This window comes from Triticum aestivum, chromosome 3A (genome assembly GCF_018294505.1).
Source record: "Triticum aestivum cultivar Chinese Spring chromosome 3A, IWGSC CS RefSeq v2.1, whole genome shotgun sequence".
In the NCBI taxonomy this organism is placed as follows: domain Eukaryota; kingdom Viridiplantae; phylum Streptophyta; class Magnoliopsida; order Poales; family Poaceae; genus Triticum; species Triticum aestivum.
This window is the reverse complement of record NC_057800.1, coordinates 340,315,307-340,334,615: the sequence shown is the minus strand read 5'-3', so window position 1 is coordinate 340,334,615 and position 19,309 is coordinate 340,315,307.

Below are 19,309 nucleotides of genomic sequence, written 5' to 3'. Positions count from 1 at the left end.
GAGCATTTTGTTATAAATATATTTAAATAATAAGTGATATTATTACATTCGTCCTTAAATCTTACCAAGCTTTTGTACACAATCACTAGGATTTTCGTGCCAAAACAATCCAGGATTTTATTTGTTAAGAAATTATTTTTATAAGTTAATAAGATGTGGGATATTGTTTTCTTACATATGTAAGTATCTGTTAAATATATGATGACAATAAAAATAATATATAATAACATATAAAATATATTTTTTAGAAAAACAGGGAGCATCTCCCCGGTTCCATTGCTGAGAACGAAACCACAACATATTCTGATATAGCAGCTCAAAGAGCAGTTCGAAAGCAAAGGTAGAAAAGCTACAAACTAGGGGGGTGGATGAACAAGTTCTCTGAATAACACAAATCACCCGAGCGGTGCCAAAGGCAGAGCGGATAGAGCACTCAAATGACACAAGGAGGGTCCAGCGAAGCCTTCATGGTCTTCAGCCGAGGGGCCGTGTCAGCCTGCGGCGACCAGTAAGCAAGCGGAGACACCGGGCTGGAAGGCGTAGCATGGTGGATGTCCCTCTTTTTCGGTGCCAGGTGCCCATCATCTTCATCAGAGATCTTGAGACGAGCCCACGGGTCCAGCCCCAGAGCAGGTCGAGCCTTGTTCAGCCACAAGTGATTGCCAACGGTTTCTGGAGGGATCTTGTTAGGGTTTCCACGAAGCTCATCAACTTGTCCTTGTCCGATCCGGAGGAGAGAATCGCCCAGTTCCTCACCATGTTCCTGATCAACCTCAAGACCCGCGGAATGGAAATCCAGGAGGTGTTACTGAAAATCATAGCATTTCTATATTTCCAGAGGCACCAAAGGACAGTTGAGCTAGAAGTATTTAAAACTGAGCACTTTTTGGTAGCAATCCAGAATCTGGTGACAGATTCGAAGGATGAGCCAATCTGACTAGAGAAATATTCCTCAATGTGGGCCCAGAGATGTTTAGCAACTATACATTCAAAAAATAGGTGAGAACAAGACTCTTGTTCCAAGCAGTAAACACAATCAAGGGGTTTGATGATGTGTCTCTTCCTAAGGTTATCCCTAGTCATCAATTTGTTTTTGGAGAGAAGCCAGAGAAATACATGAATTTTACGGGGAACTCTCAATTTCCAGACAGCAGGGATAAACACGGGTTGAACCCCTCTAAAGTTGATAACATGATAGAGGGAGCTGGAGGAATACTTCCCCTTATTGTCCAGCTGCCAAATCAGGGCATCCGGCTCGGCAGTAAAGGTAATGCTTTTGGCAATTTCCTCCAACTGGAACCATTGTTCCATGAGACTATCACTAAAGTTCCTTCTAAAAGAGAGTTTTAGGCATTGACCGTCCCAAACTTCATTGACACTTTTGTTAAGCTCATTGCAGACAGAGTAAATAGGCCAAAATTGGACTGCTAGGGGGATGTGCCAAACCAAGTATCTTCCCAGAACCTGGTTCTGCTCCCATCCCCTATGTTCCATCTGTAGCCAAATTTCACAGCATGCATAATAGATTTTAATCCTTTCCAGAATCTAGAGGTCTTAGGGTTGGAGGAAGGGACAAAAATATTAGGTTTATTTCCTAGGTATTTATGGGCAATAAGAAGCTTCCAGGGTTTCAGGTCTTCCTCATAGAATCTTTTAATCCAAGACCCTAGAAGACAGATGTTAATTTCTTGGAGGTTAGGTATGCCTAGGCCTCCAAAATCTTTTTTCATAGAGACTAGGGCCCAATTAGCAAGGTGTAGCTTCCTATTTCCCTCAAAATCATTCCACAAGCAATGAGACATCTGAGAATTGATGAGGTTCACTGCCCATTTAGGGAACTTGAAGAAGGAGAGGAGATACACTGGAATGCTAGCCAAACAAGCTTGTATGAGGATCAATCTACCTCTGTAAGAGAGAAGTTTGCCCCTCCACCCAGCAATCCTTTTAATGATTTTATCCAGAAGGGGTTGGATATCCTCTCTCCTCAGTTTATCATAGTGGAGAGGGATACCTAGGTACTTAATGGGGAAGTTACCTTTATTACAGACTACAATAGAGAGGAAGTCAGCTAACTCCTGATCATCCATGTTGATAGGGATGAGTTCACTTTTAGAGTAATTGATTCTCATGCCTGAGACTTGTTCAAAACAGGTTAGAACAGTTTTCAGATTGCTAGCATGTGTGGAGTCATTGTCTAAGAAAAGGATGGTATCATCTGCATATTAAAGGCAGATGATGCCACCAGGGCAGACCTTAGGACAGAGCCTTGCAATCAGACTATGATCAGCAGCTTTGCTCAGCATTTTAGTAAGAACGTCCACTACTAAATTAAAAAAAATCGGGGAGATGGGGTCACCTTGCCTAAGGCCTTTACCGGCAAGGAAAAAATCACTTTCACAGTTATTTAACTTGACCCCAACAGACCCCCCATGAGTAAGTTGCTCGATCCAACTAGTCCATTTACCCCAAAACCTCTAAGCTCCAGGAGTTTCATAAGGAAATCAAGGTCAACTTTATCGAAGGCAGTCTAAACTAGAACTACCATCTAGAGAAAATTCTCACAAACATAGCCTTTAGATCTGTTTTGGTGAGGGTAAATAAAGGAAGAGCATTCAATGCCATCATTAAGAGAAGTAACATCTACACCAATCTTAGCAGCAATGGCATTGAAGGAAGGATCATTAAAGTTGGAGAAGGAAGTGTGTTTCATAACCTGGGGTTTTTGCACTTCCAGGTTCTGAACCTCTTTGAGCTGTTGAGCCTTTTCAATAATGGTTCTCTTATCACCAACTACCCTGGCACTGGTTCTGGTGGCTTGAACAGGACCCCATTTGGGAAGGTGCTTCTCCTTAGGAAGGGCAGGGAAGTCCGAGTTGTATTTTGAGTCTAAATTGTCTGGGAGTTCAATTGTTTCAACAAGTGCCTCTTGATCCTCTTGTAGATCTACAGAACCTTCTGATTCCATCAGATCATCATCTTCCAGGAGCATCATTTCACTGAGGAGGTTGAATCCATCAGTTTCATCAAGCACAGAATTCAAGATCTTTTCCTGGATGCTGAGTTGAGGAGTGTATGGAGAATCAGGGAGGTGTGTCTTGAGGACTGAAGTGGGTGTAGTTTCTCCAAGCATCTGATTGTGCCCAAAAGACTGTCCTCTGATGTTAGGGGCCCCAGAATTGGGAGCATGCCCTTTATCTGAATCAGATCTAGAGCTCTTGTTGGATTCAGCATCTTCAGTAAGATTGGTACCAGTTTCAGCTGCAGAGACATATGTACCAGCAGAGAGGTTGGTGGAGGTGCCAGTTTCAGTGGGGGTTAAGGACTCCACCTCAATGAGCATCCTGTAGATTTTGTTCCCAACTCCAAAAAGCCTTTCAGCAGGGATTTTGGAGGGATCTTTACATAAGATTTTGACCCTAACAGTTTCATAGAATGACTTGAAATTATGCCGCAAATCCACATCTAGTAAGACCCTCAGAGTGGAAGTTTCCTGGAGGTCCTCTTCAGCCTCAATCCTGCCTTTCCAGACTTCAACATTGACTACAACATTGTCTTTTTTGATACCAAAACAGGGGTATCCAGCAACTTGAACTACATCTATTTCAGGAGGGAATTTGACCAAGAATGTCCACTCATCTAGGGCATTGATTGGCCAGGGCCAGTTGGTTTTGTAAATGTCTGCAAACTCAGTGGCAAGTTCCTACTTGGTGACTTCACCAGCTTCTACCAGAACAATCCCCACATTCTTCAGGGAGCCATGATACTGGGCACTTTCATCAGGTGGGTCTATGTGGTAGAACCCTAATCCTGGAGCAGCACTTCCAACATATCTAGCAGAACTGTGGGTTTTCCTTCTGACAGGGTAATTCTTAACTTTATGGGTAACCATTTTGTAGATAAAACAACTCTTGGGCTTGACACATTTATCCAAATGATGCCCTGGTTCCCCACAGTTGTAGAAGATCACCTCAGAGTATGCCATAAGGCCCAAAGCAGGGGCAGGAGCAGTTTTCTGAGAGTCAGAACCACCAGCAGATTGATCTTGGGCAATTACAGGACCTACCCAGATTGTGCCCCCATTTGGGGCAGAGGTGGGTCATACCACTGCCCAACCGGCGCTCCCCCCATTGTGATAGGGGAAATTCATCGGAGTTCCTGGTTCCTTCTCATCCTCCAGCCAGATGTTGTCTCTCAGGAAGCAGAAATAACCACCAGACAGCTCAATTAAAGTAGATTGCAAGCCTAATTTAAATCTTCTGCGGGTTTGGGGGAGAGGTAAGGTAGGGGATCCACCTGCTTCGGCTCCGGTGGCGTGCTGGTGGGCATGAGTCCAGTCAAGCATTCCCATCTCGCAGCGTGGCATGAATCTCCTGAATTCACTTCTCCTTTCGCCCATCGAACGAACGCAATCGACGGCTCCCTGGGGTGGGGCATCCTGTGCTTCTCCGAGAAATCTCCTTCGAAGTAGATCCACATGGCTAGATTCAGCAGCTCCCAATTCACGTGATCCTTGCACATCCGAGCATACCTGCACAAGTGAGAGAACGGATTCGGTCCCTCCTCGGCTTCCTCCCTTGTTGCTTCCTCCTCTACTTCCCTCCATTCACGCGTGCACTGGGTCCAGGGGAGAGCGTCGTCATGGATCCGCATCGCCCGCTCCCTCCATCTCCTCCCTCGAGTCTCCCGCGGCACCGCCGGCGCGACGGAGTTGAGCGGCTGGAGCATCCGCGGGAAGGCTTTGTAGACATGTGGGAGATGCATCTTGTACATCTGCCTGTCTTCCAGCCATTCCCCCATGGATATGGCAGGCGACTCCATGGGGCGCGCGAGCGGACTTGCTGAGGGGGGCAGGCGCGCCCGGAGTCAGGAGGCGGGGGGTGGCAGCGAGATCTATGGCGGCCGCGAGGGTGGAGGTAGTGGCGGGGGCAGCGGCGAGGGTGGAGGTAGTGGCGGGGGCAGCGGCGAGGGTGGAGGTGGTGGCGGGGGCGAAGGGGATCGCGAGAGCGGTCATCTATTTGCCAATTATGTGAACTAAACAGTCAACATATAAAATAATTTAAATATATATAATATAGTTAGAAGGGAAACATAAGTTGGACCTGGCATTCCTATTCTTATATAGAAAAATAGAACAGACCTCTGCGTTTTCTTCAAAAAATACATAAATTGGGCTGCCAAAAATAAAACCTCGGATGGGAGGTCCATAGGCCGTCGATACATGACGGCTCTAAGAAAATACAAACAGGCTTATGGATCTCCCATCCGAGGTCGTGGGCTGCGCATGTTAAAAATGAAAGCCTAGACAAGGCAGCCCAAAACCACGTCCAACATTTGCCAAAACTCCGTCCCTCGTTTTCTCTGTGTTTCGCACACTCGACATTGTGTGGGCATTTTGACTGTGCATCATATGAAGATGTGCTATGCATGAATGTTGATCAGCATGATGTTAACTGGCTGGTAGTTCCATTTTCGACCATGAATAAAACTTCCAACATGATGTTAACCTGTTTGAAAAGGCCGAGTTAATATAAATGCTCTGCCTCTAAAAGTTGCAGTTTCTTATCTGAAACTGAACTTGCAGTTTCTTATCTGAAACTGAAACTTGCAGTTTCTTCTCTGAGAATCACATTGTCTGCACTTTTATACTCCTATGAAACTACATTTTTAAGTGCTAAAAATAGATATCTAGAATTCATAAAATACTTCATATGCTCAATACTGCAAATCTGAAATTCAAAAGACATTCATATCTGAAAGTACTCTCAAAATACACAACACAAAACACAATTCACAACCTGCAAATACTGACAACCCTAAGCTCCTCCTGACAATTCACGACCTGCCCGACTATTGGGCTGGGGGGGGGGCAGCCCCCTCCTATTCCTCGGCGGCAAACAGCCGCCCCGTGAGACGATGTGAACATCGAGGGAGACGATGGCGGGGGAAGCGTCATCGGGCCAACTGCTTTTCTCCTCTTGCAGTTGGGTTCGGTCGACGAAGACTCCACCGGCTCGCTCTGGTAGGACACCCTCACAAACGGCACCCTGTAGATGCTCGGTCCTTCAATCTCTGGTGGATGCTTCATCTGGGATCGATACTCCCACCACCGCTCCCTCATGATCGGATTCGGTGAATCTGTTTGCTCCATGGCCCAGAGGAGCAGCTCTATGTACTCCGGTGCGACTCCCTCTAGGAGTATCACCGCCTTTTTGCTCTGTTGCAGATATTTGGCCATGGATGTCGCTGTCGCCGCTAGTTGGTCCTTGTTGTTAAACCAAGACTATATCTCCAACATCCTAGCTAGCTTCACAGGGTCACCATCTGTGATCCTCATGTATCGGTTGTACTCCTCCATCGATCTACTTGTCCACAACACCTTCACTCGCCGGCGGTGGTTTTTGAATGGAAGAGGAGAGGAGCAGCGCTGGTTTTGGATTAGAACGGGAGAGGAGGGGCGGTGGTTTTGAAATGGAAGAGGAGAGGAGCGGCGCTGCATTTAGATTGGAACAGGAGAGGAGCGACAGTGGTTTAAGAGGAGAAGAGCGGAAGAGCGGCGCTGGTCTTGGAATTATTCTTTTGTTGTTTTGCGTATTTTGGGTCAAAGTTTGACCATGTACTGTATTTGACAAGCAAAATGTGAATGCATGTCACCAAAAATTGTATCCTTTGGTCCGTATCTGAATGTACTTTCAAATTATATTATTTTTGCAACGTATAACATATATTTTATGTGCGAAAATCATGGTCAATTATGACCCAGAATAAAAGGGAGACTAGTTAGTGTGGGGTCGCTTTCTTAATTGAAGGGTAAATTGATTTTCATTTTGATCCAGTCACAGCGCGCCGGCCCTCTTGTCCAATCCTAAATCGCTGCCGCATGCTCCTCTCCCTCTTCTCCATTGCAAAACCACCTCCTCTCCTCTCCATCATCTCCATTCCAAAACCACCGTCTTGCCTCTCCCTCTTCTGATCTTCTCCATTGCAAAACCACCTCCTCTCATCTCCATCATCTCCATTCCAAAACCACTATCTCGCCTCTCCCTCTTCTCTATTGCAAGACCACCGTCTCTCCTCCATTTTCTAGACGCTTTGCTCCATGGTGCGGGCGCAATCCATGGATACAAAATTAGTATACTGTATACTATTTAAAAGTCGAGGGCGTGGCTTTTCCTACATGGTAGGCGACGGGGCGGTTCCGCCTAGTCGGTTCGACAGAGACGCGAGAAGATGAGGGAGTAGGCTACTCCAAACGTAGGGTTGTGTGATTTGACAGCGAGTTACTGCTGGACAGGTGGGGCCCCGTAATTTGACTTGCCATTATCATTTTAACAGTGGCGCTACGACCGGCGTGAGTCTCCCGATTCCTGACCACCTCCATACAGGTGCCTCTCCCAATGCTCCACCATGTAGTAGAGGCTGGCTCTTGCATGAGAGCCCACTTCTCCACTTTTTCCTTGCCTCTCTTTCCTCCACATATGAAAAAATGCCATCTAAAGCGCACTATTGTACTTACTTTTACTTGCTCCTACAGGTGCTTAAGCTTGCCACATAGGCATAAAGTCTGATGTGGCAAGTTAATCAAGAAGAGAGAGACTAGTTTGGTGACCCAAGGAAGAAACGGTGCTAAGCGCGTGTACCTAGGTGAAAAGACAATTTTGAGTCTATAGCTAATTAAATGAAGCAAACTTAGCAACACCATTTCATTGGAAGAGGTCACTCCTTGGCAAATACTAGTACTCCCTGTGTCCCATAATATAAGAACGTTTTTGGCACTACACTAGTGTCAAAAACATTCTTATATTGTGGGACGGAGGGAGTATGAAGAAAGAGATAGAGAGGAGTAAAAAAATACACTTATAGCCAACCTTATAGCCAACCTTGTTGTAGTATGAGTGACTAAGTGATGACTATGTATGACATGCCAACATCAGATAGCCTAACGTACCATGTTAAATCTCCAAGGGCACGACCACACGAGCGACGCGACGGTCGTGGTAGGCGCGACCATGATACGGGCTGCTGGCAACCCTTGGATCTGAGATCAAACGGTCGCATGCTAAGTTGCTGAAAATTTGCAGAATAACCCTCCAGGATAGGATATTCACCCATAGGTCTAGAATCAGGCCATGCAACCGTTCGCTCTCAGATCCAAGGGCTCTCGGAAGCCCGTATCATGGGAGAATGGAAAGCCACTACCCTGGCATTCGCACGCTGGCAGTTCGCTCCTACTCGTCCCCGCACGTCCTTCAATACGGCGGTTCGCTCCTAATCGTCCCGTCCATTCACATTACGGCAGATCCACTAATCCTAACCCTCCTCCCAAATCCATGGTGTCCCAAATCTCCATGATCGGTGGTGAGTATAAGGTTAGAACCATCACCGACGATGAGTTCGACGTCATCTACACCCGTTCTTCCGCGACAATGAAAGGATGCCTTTCTCGCTTCAGACGCATGTTCGAAAACTCAGATGATGAGTGGGTCGCTGGGCTAGATGTTGAGTACACCACAGTCCTGGGACCAGAGAAGGATCTAAAGGACGAAGAGAGGAAGAATCCCGCCGTGATCCAAGTTTGCGTACATAACGTTTGCTTGGTCTACCACATATGTCACAGCCGGGCGCGCCGCACTGTCGCGATGGGTATGACCTAGCTCTGCCGCCGAACAGTACCCCAGAGGCTGCGCCCGCATCAGCTTTGACCCTTAGCTCGGAGCCAACTACGCCAGTTGAGGACGGGTGGTTAGACGCCGCCTCAGGGGCTGCAGTCTCAACGGCGATCGAGCCGAACACCAGCCTAAACCTCTACGCAGCCCGTGACTCCAAGGTGCCGGATTCTTTTCCGAACTTCGAACCATCCGCGCCCCTGCCAATCGAATACGATCAGGCGCCGATCATGGAATTCACCACCACAGATATCTTTCAGCACTCGCCCTGCGGCGACATTCTGAATTCACTAAGGTCTCTCTCTTTGTCAGGAGAGCCCTGGCCGGATTATGGCCAACAGGATTGGGATGCGGACGACGAAGAAATTCGACGCCCACCCACCACCCACTTCGTAGCCACTATCGATGATTTAACCGACATGCTCGACTTCGACTCCGAAGACATAAACGATATGGACGACGATGTTGGAGACGAACATGAACCAGCACCTATAGGGCACTGGAAAGCCACCTCGTCATATGACATATACATGGTGGATACACCCAAAGAAGGCAATGGCGACGGGATAGCGGAGGATGACCCCTCCAAGAAGCAACCCAAACACCGACGTCAGCGGCGCCACTCTAAGTCCCGCCAAAGCAAAAGTGGTGATACGAGCACAGGAGATAATAACACTCCGGATAGTGTCAAAGAAAACAACAAACCCCTCCAGCACGATTTAGAGCAGGAGGATGGAGGAGCCAGCTCTCCTGAGAGAGCGGCGGACGGAGAGGAGGAGGATGACAATTATATCCCCCCCTCCGAAGATGAGGCAAGCCTCGGCGACAATGAATTCGCTGTCCCAGAGGATCCCATCGAACAAGAGCGCTTCAAGCGCCGACTTATGGCCATGGCAAATAGCCTGAAGAAAAAGCAGCAGCTGCAACTTCAACCTGATCAAGATCTGCTAGCTGACAAATGGACTGAAGTCCTCGCGGCCGAGGAATATAACCTCGAGCGCCCCTCCAAGAGTTACCCAAGGCGCAGGTTACTACCCCGACTGGAGGAAGAAGCGTATGATACGGCTGATCGGCCACCTCGTGGCCGCGATAGAGAGGCATTCCAGCCAAAAGCTCAGCCTCCACCCCAACGCCATTCAAATAAAAAGGCACGGGGAGATACGCCAGACATGCGAGACATATTGGAGGACAAGGCAAAGCATTCAAGATCGATCTACGGATCACAAGGGCGCACCACTCTGCGAGACGACAAACATCATGCCGAATACAGTAAAAGCAAATCCGGTCGGGCAGAACACAGCGGGCAAGACCCATTCGATCTGCGTCACGATATAGCCCAATACAGAGGCGCCGCACACCCTTATGCTTCACAGACGAAGTAATGGAACATCAATTCCCAGAAGGTTTCAAACCTGTAAATATTGAATCATACAACGGCACAACAGATCCCGCAGTATGGATTGAGGACTTCCTCCTCCACATCCACATGGCCCGCGGCGATGACTTACACGCCATCAAATACCTCCCACTAAACCTCAAAGGACCAGCGCGGCATTGGCTTAACAGCTTGCCAGCGGACTCCATTAGTTGTTGGGAAGATCTGGAAGCCGCATTCCTTGACAACTTTCAGGCACTTATGTGCGACCACCAGACACCGATGATTTGAGCCACATAATTCAGCAGCCAGAAGAATCGGCCAGGCAATTCTGGACTCGGTTCCTTACAAAGAAAAATCAAATCGTTGACTATCCGGATGCGGAGGCCTTAGCGGCTTTCAAGCACAACATCCGAGACGAGTGGCTAGCCCGGCACCTTGGTCAGGAAAAGCCGAAATCTATGGCAGCTCTCATGATGATTATGACCCGCTTTTGTGCGGGAGAAGACAGCCGGCTGGCTCGCAGTAATAACATATCAAAGAACCATGGTACCTCAGATACCAAGGACGGCAATAGCAGGTCACGTCGCAACAAGCATAAGCGCCGCATTAACAGCGAAAATACTGAGGATACGGCAGTCAATGCCGGATTGAAAGGCTCTAAACCCGGTCAGCGGAAAAAGCCATTTAAACTAAGTACGCCGGTTCCGTCCAGCTTGGACCGTATACTCGATCGCTCGTGTCAAATACACAGCACCCCAGACAAGCCAGCCAATCACACCAACAGGGATTGTTGGGTTTTCAAGCAGGCCGGCAAGTTAATTGCCGAAAACAAGGACAAGGGGCCGCATAGCGATGACGAGGAGGAGCCCCGGTAGCCGCACACTGGAGGACAGAAGAGGTTTCCCCCGCAAGTGCGGGCGGTGAACATGATATACGCAACCCACATCCCCAAGAGGGAGCGGAAGCGTGCGCTCAGGGACGTATATGCGTTGGAGCCAGTCGCCCAAAGTTCAACCCTTGGTCTTCTTGTCCGGTCACCTTCGATCGCAGGGACCACCCCACTAGTATCCGTCATGGCGGATTCGCCGCACTGGTCCTAGACCCAATCATCGACGGATTTCACCTCACTCGAGTCCTTATGGACAGCGGCAGCAGCCTGAACCTACTTTATCAGGACACAGTGTGCAAAATGGGTATAGACCCCTCAAGGATCAAACCCACAAAAACGACCTTTAAGGGCGTCATTCCAGGTGTAGAGGCCCATTGCACAGGCTCAATTACACTGGAAGTGGTCTTCGGATCCCCGGATAACTTCCGAAGCGAAGAGTTAATCTTCGATATAGTCCCGTTTCACAGTGGTTATAACGCGCTGCTCGGGCGAACCGCATTTGCTAGATTCAATGCGGTACCGCATTATGCATACCTCAAGCTCAAGATGCCAGGACCTTGCGGAGTTATCACAGTCAATGGAAACACAGAGCGCTCTCTCCGAACAGAGGAGCACACCGTAGCCCTCGTAGCAGAAATGCAAAGCAGCCTCTCAAGGCAATCAACCAGTTCGGCACTTCACAGCCCGGACACCTTCAAGCGCTCAGGGCAATCGGCAAATAGACCGCCTGGCGTGATCTGCGCTCGCGTAGCAATACGGCGGCCACCCCAATCCCAGCCCAGCGGCGAAACTCGTGTCGCGCATACATAATTACGCATTAAAAAACCATGGGCACAGGTGGGGAGGGGGCACAACTACGGCACGCCCCAAGACGCGGCCTAAACCGCACTAGGGGCTTCCCGCTCGGTCATTTTTCTTTTTCTTTCAGGACCATAATCTCTGGAAACACTGTCCGGCAGCACTATTGCCGAACACATGATGCAGCAACCAAGGTGGCAGACAGCTATGTTATATCACGGAATTCCCAGGTTGATTACAGTAACGAGTGAAATACTCAATTTAACATCATTCTCAGCTTGCCCTTGGAAGGGACATAGTCCTACTCTTTGCTTATCGCACTATCTGTATCACTCTGCTTTAACGCAATTTTTTAATAAATAATGCTTGACATTACGACTATTATTGCATTCTTGTTATATACATATATCTATGTGTTCATTAATGACGCCTTGCAACCGTACACTATGGTATGGCCAATACACCAGGGGCTTACGTACCCCACAATGCAGTGTGAAAAGTCTGAACACTTTCACAAGTGCGGCACCCCGAACTTATAGCATTATATGCATCAGCTCCGAATCATGCCTTTGGTCAAATGTTGGGTTTGCCCGACTCCTATGTTTTGGTACCTTACGTTCCGCTCTATCGGCTAGGGTAGCGCTAGGAGAACTACTGCGATTGTGCCCCGGTTCTGCCGGGTTAGCACCTCGGTAGAGAAAGCTAAAACTGACTGTCATGATAAGGCGAGAGACTGGTCGCTATTCGGCGAGGTTTTTCGAGTCCCTAAAGACTTATGCCGCTTAGGGCGAGGGGCCGGCCCTGTCCGGCTTACAGGCGTGTATCGCGCCCCGTATTCGGCCTTCTGAATACCAGGGGCCTCGCTGAAATTTAAAATTATCGAATTCTATGGCTAAGTGAGAGTGATAAAGCATTATTAGTCCGGTTGCCTTGTTCGTTGTGCTGAGCACCTCCCTCGAAGGACGCAAATATGGGAACAAGAGTGCTCAGGTTTATCCCGAACACCCCAGCACTTGTGGCATGGGGGCAGAAGCCGAGGACTATCCATCTCTCAGATTGGATAAACAGCCAAATAGAAGGTAATATTTTAAATTCAAACAAGCATTGCATAGCGCATATGAAACAAGTTTTCATAAATACAGGATAAAACGAGCAAGTTTACTCAAATATTACATCCTTCGAACACTCGTCCGCGTTGAGACGGGCACCCGGCAGAACACCCTCGTAGTACATCTCGGGGTGGCGGTGCTCCTTGCCCTCCGGCAGCCCCTCCTTGATCAGCTTCACGGCATCTAGCTTGACCCACTGCATTTTACACGGGCGAAGGCCCGGCGTGCACCTTCAATGCAGACGGATTGCTTGACGACCTCCAGCCGTGGGCAGGCATCCACAAGGCGCCTCACCAGGCCGAAGTAGCTGTTCGGAAGGGCGTCGCCAGGCCACAGCCGGACTATAAAGCTCTTCATGGCCTGATTGTCCGCCTTACGTAGCTCGACCATCTGCTTCAGCTGGTCGCTCATTGGCACTGGATGTTCGGCCTCAGCATACTGAGACCAGAACAGCTTCTCCGTCGAGCTTCCGTACTCGGCCTGGTAAAATTGTGCGGCATCGGACACATTGCGGGGCAAATCTGCGAATGCTCCTGAAGAGCTCCGGATCCGGGTAAGTAATCAGTAATTTACTTTTACATGCTTGCTTTGCATATAGAAAGCCTTACCCGCCGCTATCTTCTTCATCGCGTCGATCTCCTGGAGGGCCTTCTGGGCCTCGGCCTTGGCACTCTTTGCGCTCTCGAGGGCCGCGGCAAGCTCAGATTCTCGCGTCTTCGAGTCAAGCTCCAACGCCTCGTGCTTCGTCACGAGAGCCTGGAGCTCTTGTTGCACCTCACCCACCCGAGCCTCGTGCTTCTCTCGCTCGGTGCGCTCCTGGGCCGCTTTATCTTTGGCCTTAGTTAGCGCTTGCTTCATGGTCGAGCTCTTTCCGGGACCCCTCGAGGGCCTGCTTCAGTACGGCGACCTCCCCAGTCAGTGCGGCAGACGCCAGCAGCGAAGCCTGCATATGCATATTGACATAGTTATATTAGACTCCTGCGATATTATTTGATCCTTTGTTCGGCTTTTCTTTGTGAACACCGAACAAAGCATCTGGGGCTACTGTCTATGCAGTAATATTTCTACTACAATTTAAAACACTTACCTCGAAGCCTGTTAGAAGGCTGGCACAGGCTTCAGTCAATTCGCTCTTGGCGGATTGAACCTTCTGGATCATCGCACTCATAATAGTGCGGTGCTCCTCGTCGATGGAAGTGCTGGAAAGCGCTTCCAGCAGACTGTCCGGTGCCTCTGGATGGACAGACGTCACCGGCACAGGCATCTTGCCCCTCTTAGAGGGAGGCCACCTGCCCGAGCCCGGAAGCACTGGAGGTTCCGGTGCGGTGTTCGGCAGAGGGCCGAACTCGAAGCTCTCTGGGGCCCCATCCCCTCGGCTCCCGGAGTCCGGAAGGTCGCCTTGAGGCGCCTCCGGGGCTGTCTCCCCTTGATCTGGTGCCTCTTGAGATAACACCTCGGCGTCGTCAGCAGGATGAGGGGAGGTGGCGGTCGGGACTGGATCGCTATCCATGTCCGACAAGCCCAAGGAGCCGTTCGATGATACATGGATGCTGGCTCGTGGCGGCCTGCATAATTGCGTTCGACATTAGAGAAAGCAGTGCGACAAAGGAGTCCTATGAGTTACTCTGGTATCCAAATACTTACGATCTCCCCGGGGGCCTGGCCTGGGGCAACCACTCGTCCTCGCCCTCGTCAGCGGCGGTGGAACTGTCCGGAAGGAGAGTCCTCCCCTTCTTGGACCCTTCGGCCTCCCCAGTTGGGGCGGCCTTCCTTTTCCTATCTCCCCCAGTCGGTGGGGGAGCATCTTCTTCTTCTTCTTCCCCGTCTTTAGGGGAAGAGTGTGCCGCAGAGTGATCGGACGGTGAGTCCGACGACGCCTGGCGTCGGGAACTCTTTCGAGTTCCCTTGGCCTTCTTGGTCTTCTCCGGCACCGTATAAGGGGCCGGAGTCAACATCTTCGCCGGAAGAGCGTCTGCGGGGCCTTCGGGCAAAGGAGCCAGACAGTCGATCTGTCCGGCCATCTTATGCCAGTCCTGTCGAAGGTACATGAGTTTAGATCCCGCATAGAGTCAATCTGTATAACAAATAAGTATCCTGTGAAAGGTAAAGCAGCTTACCGCACTGGCTTGGCGCTTCGCGTTGAATCCGCGATCCTCAGTAATAGGGGGGACCTCGGCGCTTTTGAACAGCACCCTCCAGGCGTCTTCATGAGTCGTCTCGAAGAGCCTGTTTAGAGTTCGGTGCTGCGCCGGATTGAACTCCCACAAGTTGAACTCCTGTTGTTGGCACAGGAGTGTCCGGCGGATGAGCATAACTTGGACTATGTTGACAAGCTTGAGCTTCTCGTCCAACATGTTTTGAATACATGTTTGGAGTCCGGTCAGCTCTTTCGAATTACCCCAGGACAGGCCCTTCTCTTTCCAGGAGGTGAGCCGCGTGGGGATGCCAGATCGGAACTCGGGGGCCGCTGCCCATGCAGGGTCGCGCGGCTCAGTGATATAGAACCACCCCGATTGCCACCCCTTTATGGTTTCCACAAAGGAGCCCTCGAGCCATGTTACGTTGGGCATCTTACCCACCACCTTCGGCTTGACATTGAAGGTCTTCAGCCATAAGCCGAAATGGGGCCTCATGCAGAGGAAGGCCTCTCACACGACGATAAACGCCGAGATGTTGAGGATGAAGTTTGGGGCCACATCGTGGAAATCCAGGCCGTAATAAAACATGAGCCCCCAGACGAAGGGATGGAGAGGGAATCCCGGTCCGCGGAGGAAATGGGTGAGGAATACTACCCTCTCATGGGGCCTGGGGGTGGGGATGAGCTGCCCCTCATCTGGGAGCCGGTGCGCGATGTCGTCGGGCAGGTATCCGGCTCTCCTCAGTTTCTTGATGTCTCCCTCCATGACGGAGGATACCATCCACTTGCCTCCCGCTCCGGACATGATTGGAGAAGGTCGAGGTGGGAAGTACGGACTTTGGCGCTAGAGCTTGAGTGTGCGAAAACGGATGGGCAAGGGAGGAAGAAGGCGTGGATAGAAAGGTGAATCCTTATCCCTTTATATGGGTGGACGAAGCTAAGCGTCCCCACTTGCCTGGTAAAACTCGCTTATCCCCCAAGCGCTGCAATTGATGGCGCGGTTAGGTTACCCACGCCCGTATTGATGAGAATCCCATAATAAGGGGACACGATCTCTGCTTTGACAAGACGTGTCGAAAAACTGCCTTGCGTTATGTGCGGGGCTGGTTAAAAGAAAAGGTTCGAATAATCACCGGGCCATGACATAAAGTCATGCTGCCAAAACAAGCCGGCAAATTAGATCTGCGAAAATATTATTCTCTCTACGGTGGAATGTGGAACTTATTTTGCAGGGTCGGACACTATCCTCATGTTCAAATTCTTCTGTGATGTATTCGGAGAAGGAAGCCGCCTTGCAATGCCGAAGACAATAGTGCGCGGTGAACTCATCGTCATTGAAGCCTGGTTCAGGGGCTACTGAGGGAGTCCTGGATTACGGGGTCTCCGGACAGCCGGACTATCTCCATTGGCCGGACTGATAGACTATGAAGATACAAGATTGAAGACTTCGTCTCATGTCCGGGTGGGACTCTACTTGGCGTGGAAGGCAAGCTAGGTAATACGGATATGGATATCTCCTCCTTTGTAACCGACCTTGTGTAACCCTAACCCTCTCCGGTGTCTATATAAACTGAAGGGTTTTAGTCCGTAGGACAACAACCATAACATACAATCATACCGTAGGCTAGCTTCTAGGGTTTAGCCTCTCTGATCTCGTGGTAGATCTACTCTTGTACTACCCATATCATCAATATTAATCAAGCAGGACGTAGGGTTTTACCTCCATCAAGAGGGCCCGAACCTGGGTAAAACATTGTGTCCCCTGTCTCCTGTTACCATCCAGCCTAGACGCACAGTTCGGGACCCCCTACCCGAGATCCGCCGGTTTTGACACCGATAGGCCGTATCATCAATGGGCCTTATATGGGCCGTATGATCGATTGGCCAAACATGGGCCAAACAGACCGCATTCTGGGCGTAAACGGGCTAGAGTTGGAATCGTCCGTTCATGGGCCGACCATAACGGGCCATCGTTAATAGGCCGTATTTGATGACACTATGAAAACGGCCCAACGTATTAACGGACCACAAACGGGCTGAATTTGGCCCACAAGCAGAAAATGACAGTAACGGGTCGTAAGTAAAAGAATGCTGGAAAATAGCCCAAGAATAAATGGGCTCTGAGAAGGCCGAAAGATAACATGGGCTGGAAACGGCCCAACGGAATAACGGGTCATTAATGGGTATAAAGTGATACACTGTTCTTTAGGGGCCAGTTTCACCACGGGCCGTTAATGGGTGTAAAGTGATACACTGTTCATTACGGGCCAGTTTCACCACGGGCTGTTAATAGGCCAAGAGTTACATAGGGCCTCATATGGGCCGAAAGACGTCATGGGCCATACATGGGCCATAAGTGAAAATGGGCTGGAATCATATTGGATGGCCCAGATGACGCTACTGGGCCTAATTCGAATAGGGCATAACGGGCCTTGGGTTAGCGGGCTGTAAATGGGCTATATGTGAACAGGCCGTTAACAGGCATTCCATGGGCCGGCCCGCCACCTTTTGACCAAGTCAAACGGGCCGGCCTTTTCACAGGAATGGGCCTCTGTTGGGCCGTGCCATGTGTCGACATATCATAGGCGCCTTCTGTCAAATGAGTGGATGACATCTGTCCCAGCGATGAGCCGACAAGTGTTTCCTCCAGCCAGTGATGATTTTACACATGGAAAATCCCACTTGGTCGGGGCTGTTAACGGATTAACGGATCCAAAACCCGACCCGATAGCTTAACGGCATTTCGTTACGGTGGATGCCACGTGTCGGTCACCCTTGACGAAAGCACTTCTGTGACGCGCGATTTATCGTCATGGAAGTGGACACTTCCATGATGATAATTTTGGTAATGTCATGGAACACTTCTACGACAGCACAGGTTTGACTATCTTGATTCTGTCATAAAATCGTCATGGATGTACATGCATGACAGAAAATGCGATCTACTGTGACAAACATGTATCATCACGGAAGTGTATTTTTTTGTAGTGTAGATTGGTTTCGCCAAGGTTCCCCCTCGAGACGGTGGCGCTTCGTCCTGAAAACTTTCTTATGATTTTTTCCAGGGCAAAAGATACCTTATACCAGAAGATGGGCATCGGGGGGCTGCCAGGTGGCCCACGAGGTAGGGGGCGCGCCCTCCACCCTCGTGGACGGTGGGTGGCCCCCCTCTGGTGCTTCCTTCGCCCAATATTTTTTATATATTCCAAAACTGACTTTCGTGGAGTTTCAGGATTTTGGAGCTGTGCAGAATAGGTCTATAATATTTTGTCCTTTTCCAGCCTAGAATTCCAGCTGCCAGCATTCTCCCTCTTCATGTAAAGCTTGTAAAATAAGAGAGAAAAGGCATAAGTATTGTGACATAATGTGTAATAACAGCCCATAATGCAATAAATATCGATATAAAAGCATGATGCAAAATGGACGCATCACTCCCCCACTTACCCCTTCGTGGCTTAGACTATAAATAGATCACCTCCACATCCTTTCTAGGGTTAGCAAAGTGATAGCTCATTTGTATGTGAGCTTTGCTCCTAAATACCTCTACTCCTGAGAAAGAGAGAGACCACCACTCCCATGGAGTTCAACACCTCCATGTGAGAAGATCCCGCGGGATATATCGTCAAGACCCCTAATAGGAAGATCCGTCTAGGATACCATCAAGAACTCCTCTTGGAGATGAACTTTACCGTGTATCTTTCCTTTTGTTGTTCATGTACCTTGTGGATCTTGTGTGTTTGATTGTCTAGTGGATGTGTGATTGGATTTGTTCTTGAGTGTTTCCACTTGTTATTTCTCTCTGTTCTTCCCCGTGTTCTTCGTGTTCTTTGAGGGAATCCACTCCAATCATGAAAGATCGGCCTACACTGGGTTAGCCCCGCATCACGCACCAAGGGGGGAGTCCTACTTGGACTCATAGTCCAAGTAGGATTCACCCCCCCCCTTTCCTTTCTCCATCAGAGGGAATAGGAAGGAGAGGGAGAGGGAAAGCGAACGGGGGGCAGCGCCCTCTCCTCCTTGTCCTATTCAGACTCCCTAGGAAGGGGCACGCGCCACCCCCCGCGGGCTTCCCTCTCTCTCCCTTTAGGACCATGTAGGCCCAACACTTCCCCGGGGGGTTCTGGTAACCCTCGGTACTCCAGAAAAATACCCGAATCACTCGGAACCATTCCGATGTCCGAATACTACCTTCCAATATATGAATATTTACCTCTCGACCATTTCGAGACTCCTCGTCATGTCCGTGATCTCATCCGGGACTCCGAACAAACTTCGGTCACCAAAACACATAACTTATAATACAAATCGTCATCGAACGTTAAGCGTGCGAACTCT